At 45.2% G+C, this 9,608-nt stretch overlaps 1 long non-coding RNA gene across 1 annotated transcript; it reads left to right on the top strand.

The window, feature by feature from the left end:
• The first annotated feature begins 424 nt into the window (after positions 1-424).
• LOC145537498 (uncharacterized) lies at positions 425-5,172 on the top strand. Its single transcript, XR_014076391.1, has 3 exons — positions 425-611; positions 3,299-3,546; positions 3,890-5,172. It is a non-coding gene; the product is annotated as an uncharacterized LOC145537498 (long non-coding RNA).
• Positions 5,173-9,608: the final 4,436 nt, after the last annotated feature.

Raw genomic sequence — 9,608 nt, 5'->3', positions numbered from 1 at the left:
CATAAAGCAACGGGAGTAGCATTTTTTCAATAAAGTTTGTGGAATTGTTGGGTCCCAGATGGCAGTGTTCCTATGAGTGACAGATTTATACTATTCCTTTCTTTCTGAAGTACATTGTTTGTTTAGTTGTGGGTTTTTTCACTGCTTCCAGAGAGGATTTCAGATATACTGATAAAATGGAAATCAAGAGAGCGAGAAAAATGAACATGAAATAGTGAGAGATGTAGGGAAAGTTTGTATACAGAAATAACTATGTCAGCCTTCAGAATTAGCAAAGTCACTCTTCCTTTTTGGCCCTGAGCTTCCTGAAGTTGAAGTGAAAAGGGAAAAAACATATGAGTGCTTTAAAATAGCTCATGTCCTCCCCCCCCCCAAATAGAAAGCACTCCAGGTGATAAAATGCAACTGAGCTGTTCCTCTCACTGGTGTCGGAAGGAAGTTTCTCTAGCATCCTCTGAACGTGGTGGGAATTTTACGCAAAGGATGATTCTGAAACAAGAAGTCAGTTAGAGGAACTTCACAGAAGTTGAAATCCAGAGCCACCTGAGGATGATTTCAGTCTTGAAGAATTGGCTTCATGTCAGACTCTGCAGTTGAGCATCTTTTCAAAGGTGTGTTTTCACTTACGTGTTTATTAAGTGACTGGTGTTTTGAAGAGTGCTTGGTGACCTCCAAGTGATCTTCTGTTAGGAGTGCAGCTTATACAGAGAAACTGAATCCTCAGATCGAAAGATGGCTTTTCTAGCTAGAGATCCCAGAGCAGAGGCTAAGGGAGCTCGCTTCAGGACCTTGACTCCACGTACAGGTGTCATATCAGTCGTTTCCAGCCTTCTCTTAAAAAGTCCCTTTTTAATGTACAAGACTGCGACCTAGGTCTGATATAAGTAGGCTAGTTGGGTGGGGTCGCCTTTGGAGTGTTGACCTTTAAGAAATTCACTTCTTTTTGACACAGCAGGTGAGTGTATACTCCCAAAGTTTTAGGACAAATGGAATTTCCCATGGCCTTTCCTCTCCCTCCCCACTGCCCCAGTAAACCTTCCATATCCTTTAGAAATTAAAACGTTTTAGTGTATAAATGAAGACTCCCCAAAAGTGTGTCAAGCCTGGAAAGTTTTCAGATTGCATACTCCTGCTTTGTTGTTGTTTGTTTGTTTGTCTTTTAATTTGGAAAAGAGCTCGAATGGGACTCTTTCAGAGCAGTTACCACTCTGCTCAAAGCCAGTTGTTTGCTTTGGCAAGATGAGAGAGAGAAAGGACCTTTTCGTGGTTGCCCTTTGCCCAAGGAGGTATCAGACTAGCTAATCCACAAGGACAGCATATTTTTTAATCACATGGCAGAAAAGAGAGGCGCAAATGTTGCTTTTGCTTTTGCAAGTTAGAAGCCTTGCCTGTGGGATCTCTACCTTTTACAAGGGGCAAGCTCAAAGCCACTTCTGCCCCTGCAAGGGGAAGGGGTAGAGGCTGTGACCGATATCTGAAAGGTTATCCTGGGAAAGGATGGGGGCAACCTCACTCTAGGTAGAGCTCTTCTCCCAGCCCCACCCTGTGTTCTGGCCCAGGACTTTGGTTGAATTCTTCCCCGGAGGAGCAAGAGGGACAGTCAGTTGTGTAACCACCAAGACCCCCTCCCCCCTCCCCCCTCGGGTGGAAAAGTCAACCTGTCAGCATACTTTTCCTTTCACACTCCTTGATTTTCCTAGAACGACAGCTAACTGAAAATGTCCCCTAGAATAATCAAGAATTCACGTCTTTTCTGGGTGACAGAAATCTAAAAATGACAGGCATGGAGTCATGCAGTGGAAGCATGCTGAGCCCCTCAAAAAAGGTGTTGTCATTAAGGGCTTCCTTGGTGGCTCAGATAATAAAGAATCTGCATGCAATCCTGGAGGCCCAGGTTTCTTTCCCTGGGTTGGTTAGATCCCCTGGGGAAGGAAATAGCAACCCACTTCAGTATTCTTGCCTGGGAAATCCCATGGACAGAGGAGCCTGGAGAGCTACAGTCCATGAGGTTGCAAAAGAGTTGGACACGACTGAGCGACCTCACTTTCAGTCTTTATTAAGCCCAGTTTGAGGTCCAGGCACATTGTGTGAGATCAAGGATGCTGACTTGCATCCGTGTTTTTTTTGTGTGAACCCGAGGGAATCCTCTCTGGGGATGCATGTTCATCTCTCCAGTGCCTGGGGCCCCTGCAGTCGTAACAGACTCCTTCCCCTTACAGATAAATACTCATGTGGTCACCCCCAGGCCAGCCCTTCTCACTGCCTGACCTCACCCACCAAAATTCTGCCTACTCCTGGGCATGTCTTGGCTAAAACTGTTCTCTTCCAAAATTTCCCTGCTGTCTGTTGAAATGCTGCCCTCCACTCTCATAGCTCATTTTCTCCCAGAAGATGCACTCCAAAAGGCAGCATTTTTCAAACTCAGTCACTCGTAGTCATTATTTTTGTCATTCCCAAAACCTGCTTGTTCACTTATTGCCTGAGTATATTTTCTTATCTGAAGCAGCAGCTGTTTAAAAAAATGAACACAATTTTGAACTTAAACTTAACTACCACACAGTAGGGAAAACAGTATTTTGTGCTGTGCATAAAAGATGCAAAATGGAGAACTACAGTCAAAACGAAAGCAAGGCTTCTAAATTCTCCATAAATACCATTGTGCTGGGGATGGTTCTGTCCTTGGTGTGGAGTTCCCTTGAGTGATAGGTGTCAAGACTGCCAGGACCACACTGAGACTTTTCGGGAAGGAATTAGAAGAGATGAAAGGGAATATTCTTCGTTCTGGGTGATTCATTGGTATTCAGTGCTTTGGCCACTGGGAGGCTGTCTGGTTCCTTGGGGTACATGCTCTGTAGGTTTCCTGTCCAAGCAAAGGATTCCTGTTAATGACCAGAGGGACTTTGGCTAAGTCTTTCTCAAAGTGCTTACTAACTCTAACTTTGTAAAACAAGGTACTTGCAACGATTCTGTTCAGCCAGTGGGTCATCGACTAGCAGGTGGGCAACTCCAGGCCAAGGGCTGGATCATGTTGGCCTCAGTCCCTCAGAGGCCTTGACAAGTTTCTCAAATATCAGCAAGCCCACATTTGAGTAATCCAAGGAGCCTGATATTTGAAGCTAGCATACACTGAAGAAGTGGCTTAATCATGTAAAGCAAGAATGTGCCCATTCACGTGGAGGCCCTTGGCATGGCAGCCTGGGATGGTCACTTAGAACTCACTGGCCAGGAGACCTTGCAGGTCAGCCTGAGTCCCGTCAACTTTCTGTTTTGTTTTTTCATGTGTTGGCTTCCGTTATAGGTGAAGCTTCATCATCCACAACAGCGGGCAGCCCGTCTCCCCCCAAAATGCTGGTCCTCACCCACTCATCCTCCCAAACTCCCATGGCTGGGGTCACGGCCACCAACAGCACCATCTGCACGGTCACGGCCCAGCCACCACCACCACCAGCAGCAGCAGCAGCCTGAGAAACCCGGTGAAAAAGCAGAGGCCAGTTTTACCGAAGGAGACTGCCCTGGCCATGCAACAGGTTGTGCGGACCTCATCAAGTAAGTTTCAAACGTCTACCCAAAAGAGGCACATGCAGAAGATGCAGCACCAGCAGAAGCCGCAGCAAAGCCAGCAGGAGCAGCCTCAGTCTTCCAAGAGGACGAGATATCAGAACAGACAGGCTGTGAAATGTACCAAGCCTCCCTATCTGCACTCCATGGCACCAGCTCTTTTTTTGCCACATGGACAGGAGAAAAATAGTCCTTGTTTTATTTGTTTACTTCCCCTTGGTTGCCTGGCCACTGTATCCTAGAGGCCTGACACGTTCCATTTGGCATTATTTTTAAAAATTAATTTGCAGCTTGCTGTTTTACTTTTCTCTTTTCTTTTCTCATTTTACAGACAGTGCATACATGTCTTCTTAGAACGAAGTGAAATGGATACCTAGACACACAAAAATCTATTGTCTTGATTGAATTCATATTTCATTCTCCACCCTTTCTCAGAGGTATTGTTAACCATAAGATCTTTTTCTAATATGTACGTGTATGTATTTCCGTATAAGTTGGCTTAAAGCTCAACATTCAGAAAACTAAGATCATGGCATCCGGTCGCATCACTTCACGGCAAATGGATGGGGAAAGAGTGGAAATAGTGGCTGACTCAAATTTTCTGGGCTCCAAAATCACTGCAGATGCTGATTGCAGCCATGAAATTTAAAGATGCTTACTCCTTGAAAGGAAAGTTATGACCAAGCTTGACAGCATATTAAAAAGCAGAGAGACATCACTTTGTCAGCAGAGGTCAGTCTAGTCAAGGCTATGGTTTCTCCAGTGGACATGTATGGATGTGAGAATTGGGATATCAAGAGGGCTGAGAACAAAAGAATTTAAGCTTTTGAGCTGTAGTGTTGGAGAAGACACTTAAGAGGCCCTTGGACTGCAGGAGATCCGGCCAGTCCATCCTAAAGAAGATCAGTCCTGGGCGTACATTGGAAGGACTGATGCTGAAGCTGAAAGTCCAACACTTTGGCCACTGGATGCAAAGAGCTGACTCATTTGCAAAGACCTTGGTGCTGGGAAGGATTGAAGGCAGGAGGAGAAGGGGAAGGCAGAGGATGAGATGGTTGGATGGCATCACCGACTCAACAGACATGGGTTTGGGTGGACTTCGGGAGTTGGTGATGGACAGGAAGGCCTGGTGTCCTGCAGTTCATGGAGTCGCAGAGCGTTGGACATGACTGAAGGGCTGAATAGAACTGAAGTCTCTTATGTGTGAACCTTCAAGTTGGGAATTTTGAAAGACGTGAATGTTTGCCTGTTTAATCCTGTAAGTTAGTTCACCTCCCTGGCGTACATTGTCACCCGCACACATCCTCTACAAGTCGTTGTGCTTTGTGTGCTTTACTGTATAGAGTGCAGTATTACCGTATCTTTATTTCAATCCCAGGACGTCCATAAGCAAGCATAAAAGCAGCAGTGATGTACCTGGTATTGTACTATCTAGCTGATTGTGTGAGTTGGTTGCTTAGGCTAACTTTGTTGGACTTCTACAAAGAAATTGCACTTATGACCGTGCTCTAGGAATGGAACTTGTTCATAGGTAGGTCACTCACTGTCCTATTTATTTTGAAAATCTGGCCTTTTTCACTTTAAATGGCTTTTACTGCAGCATCTCTTAGAAAAGATGGACCACTTGTATTTGGTTTTTTTTGTTTTTTTATTTGTTTGTTTGTTTGTTTAAGCAGAACTTCTCATGAATTTGAATTAACCCACTGACAACCATCTGGGGGAGGCCAGCAGAGACCAGGCTTCCCACTCTTTGATTCAGCAGATGACATTAACCGTATCGTGATTCTGGAGCTTCCAAGCCCTATTGACAGCAAACACCCAGATGCACTTTATAAGTCTTTCTGTCTCCATACAGATCTGCAGGCTGAGGATTGAGATACAAAGGGGAAGCCAGAATTGAAAGAGACATGTATTCCCCAGTGTTCATTGCAGCCCTGTTCATAATAGCCAGGATAGGGAAGCAACCTAGATGTCAATGAGCAGACGAATGGATAGGAAAGCTGTGGTACAAATACACAATGGAATATTACTCAGCCATTAAAAAGAATACATTTAAATCAGATCTAATGAGGTGGATGAAACTGGAGCCTATTATACAGAGTAAAGTAAGCCAGGAATAAAAACACAAATACAGCATACTAATGCATATATATGATTCAGAAAGATGGTAATTATAACCCTAAATGCGAGACAGACAGGGAAAGAGACACAAAGGTATAGAACAGGATTTTAGACTATTTGGGAGAGGACAAGTATGGGATGATTAGGGAGAATGGAATTGAAACATGTATATTATTGCATGCAAAATTAATCGCCAGTCCATTTTTCATGCATGAGACAGGGTGCTCGGGGCTGGTGCACTGGGATGACCCAGAGGGATGGGATGGGAAGTGAGGTGTGGGGAGGGTTCAGGATGGGGAACACATGTACACCCGTGGCAGGTTCATGTCTATGTATGGCAAAACCACTAAAATATTGCAAAGTAATTAGCCTCCAAATAAAATAAATAAATTTATATTTAAAAAATTAAAAAAAAACAATAATAATGGAGAATTTGAACAAGGAATAAATATATAACTGTATGGGGGGGGGGGAGACCTCCAGTGGCTGCACCAACAGGAGCTCTCGGGCATGAAATACAACTTGGGTAAGTGATGCTGACCTGGCCTCCACTGACAAAGGTTCTGGATAGGAACTTCTTGGCATGTCTAGAATTAGGCCCAAATGTGCACTGAGTCAAAAGTAGGCCAGGCCGCCTTACCACTCTTAGGGAGAACACAGCATCCTAGGGAGTCTAACCTGGAGAAACCAGGTATGAAGCAGGAGCTGGCAGAAACCCGTTTTCCTCTCTTCCAAATACCAACATCAGCAACAAATTCATCACAACAGCTGTGGTAGCTTCTCCTGCTTGTGAGCTCTGACCTGTTGTAAAATTGTGAGAAGTCTCAGTAGCCTGAGCAGTTGGATAATTGTCCTGTCAGCCCAGTGATCAGTCCTGATGCCCTGTCTGGAAGATTAGATCTGCTGCCACTAAACACATCAAAAAGGAAATATACCCAAGTTGTAGCCGCAGCTCTGCTCATCTTAGCTGTGTGCCTCAGTTTCCTCATCTGTGAAATGGGTATTATAGGAGTATACACCTCCTTAAGGTTGGAGTAAGGATTAAAAGAGTTCATATTTATAAAGTCTTTACAACAGTGCCTACAGATCATAGGTACTCTGTATTTGATAGAGAAACAAGCTTATACAAATGATAAATTTCAAAGTGAATTGAGTGGACATTTTTCAGAGGTTTTATGTGAGTACTTCCTACAGAATCACCGCAGGGCCCCATTTTCAGTATCCTCAGGACCTGACGTTCATGATCATGCTGACATTCATGGTCAGCATGGTGGATGCCCGTTCTACAGATAAAGACGTTGGATCTCAGGGAAGCTGGGTGAGTCTCTGAACGGGCTCATATGACCAGGACATCCCCGACCCAAGGATTCACACCTGATAGGATTCACCTTCGGACCTGGTGTGAATGAGCCCATGGCTTGGGATGGACGATGAAGTCGGTATCCTCTCCCCTCCCCTCCTCTGGCAGAGCTGACCAAGGCAGAGATGCGGCAGAGCCTAGAAATGGAGCACGACCAGCTCATTGCTGAGGTGAAGAAGCAACTGGAGCTGGAGGAGCAGCAGGCAGTGGCCGAGACCAAGAGGAAGCTGTGGTGTACCAACTGCAAGAAGGAGGCCGTTTTCTACTGCTTCGGAATACCAGCTACTCTGACTACCCCTGCCAGAAGGCCCACTGGCCTGAGCACATGAAGTCTTGCACCCGGTCAGGTGGGACTTAGGAGTGTCCCCTGGCCCTGACTGTGGTGGACGGGCCCTTGGCTCCTCCTGGATCACAGGGCACTTGCCACGCTCACTCACCACAAGTGACTCCTACATACACGAGAGTAGCAGGCAGACACATAGCCAAGTCTCCAGGCACCATTGTCTCCACCCTCCAGTTTACTTGGATGCATTCACTTGTGTGAATGGAGCTTGTAATGACAGCCCAGATGACTTTAGCTTCATGTGGTTTGCTGTGGTTCTCTGCTGGGGGCAATATTTGTCTCTGCCCAAAGCAATGTGGGCATCCCTGGTAGCTAAGATGGTAAAGAAACTGCCTGCCATGCAGGAGACCTGGGTTCATTTCCTGGGTCGTGAAGATCCCTTGAAGAAGGAAATGGCAACACACTCCAGTATTGTTGCCTGGAGAAGGCCACAGACAGAGGAGCCTGGCAGGCTACATTTCATGGGGTTGCAAAGCGCCGGACATGACTGAGTGACTAAGCAGACACACACACACACACACACACACACACACACACACACACACACATCAAGCGTATCTTCTACCCCTTTCTACAATGCACAAGCAGCATTATACAAGCCAGCCCCCACCATGGAGCCCATCTTGGACTCAAGGCTATAACAATCATTAGTTTTTACATGAAGGACAAAGTGCTGCTTTGGAACTAATCTGTCTTTTAAATCTCTTTCCAAAGCACGGCAAGCAGATCCTAGGCCAGGAAACTCTAGCTGGAGACATCACCTAGTAAGACTTGATTAATAATATGTATTAGTAATATTTTATACTTAGTGCTCATTTATAACCAATACTAGATTTCTGTATTTAGAAGTAGAAGTCTCCACTTCAAAGAATATATTTAAGTACAAATAACATAAATAATGTAACAAGGAAATGTGTCAGTGGATTGCTAAATTTTTCAAGAGTTGTAGATAAATGACCCAAGTTTCAGAAGCTCTAGGCAGGGGTTCGTAAGCTTTTTTTTAAGAAGGTCTAGAGAATAAACATTTTATGATTTGTGGTCCATGTGGTCTGTGAAAACCTCTCAACTATGCTGTAACGGGGTGATAGCAAGTGCATGCGGGTGTACACTCGTCTAAAATAGGAAATTATGAAACTGGAAGAGTCGTACTGTTTGCTTCACGAACATGCTTATATCTCCAGAATGATTTAATCAAACTTAAATCAGTTCAGGTCAGTTCAGTCACTCTGTCATGTCCGACTCTTTGCGACCCCTAGAACCACAACACGCCAGGCCTCCCTGTCGTTCAGCAACTCCCAGAGTTTACCCAAACTCTTCTGGATGGCGGTGATGACATCCAGCCACCTCATCTCCTGTTGTCCCCTTGTGCTCCTGCTCCCAATTATTCCAGCATTAGGGTCTTTTCTGGTGAGTCAATCATTCATATCAGGTGGCCAAAGAATTGGAGTTTCAGCTACAACATCAGTACTTTCAGTGAACACCCAGGGCTGATCTTTAGGATGGACTGGTTGGATCTCCTTGCAGTCCAAGGGACTCTCAAGAGTCTTCTCCAACACCACAGTTCTAAAGCATCAATTCTTCGGGGCTCAGGTTTCTTCACAGTCCAACTCTCCCATTCATTCATGACTACTGGAAAAACCATAGCCTTGACTAGATGGACTTTGGTTGGCAAAGTAATGTCTCTGTTTTTTAATATGCTCTCTAGGTTTGTCATAAGTTTCCTTCCAAGGAATAAAGGTCTTTTAATTTCATGGCTGCAATCACCATCTTCAGTGATTTTGTAGCCCCACAAAAAAAAGTCTGACACTGTTTCCCCATCCATTTCCTATGAAGTGATGGGACCAGTTGCCGTGATCTTAGTTTTCTGAATGTTGAGCTTTCAGCCAACCTTTTCACTCTTCTCTCTCACTCTTAAAAATGAACATATTTTCACACACAGTCTGGAATTCCTGTGTCTGGGAAGGCTTCGATCCAGCTATTCAGGGCCCACACTGTAACCTGGGTGGAGCTGGTTGGTATGTCTTAACACATGGTGGTTTGCACAGAGCAGGGTTCCCCGCAGTCCTGGGAACTACTATGCTCGGCGTATATGTGACTTCTGTCCCCTTCTGCACTCAACTACCACCCCTCAGCAGGAAGTAGACCCCGAGGTGAACACGGAAACATTGATAAGTTATCCCAGGGCACCTCCTCCGAAACTCAGGCAGCTCCCCTGGAAACCAGTGC

The sequence above is a fragment of the Giraffa tippelskirchi genome, chromosome Y (genome assembly GCF_054371585.1).
Source record: "Giraffa tippelskirchi isolate mGirTip1 chromosome Y, T2T-mGirTip1v1.2.pri, whole genome shotgun sequence".
NCBI lineage: Eukaryota > Metazoa > Chordata > Mammalia > Artiodactyla > Giraffidae > Giraffa > Giraffa tippelskirchi.
This window is presented reverse-complemented; position numbering and strand designations above follow the sequence as displayed.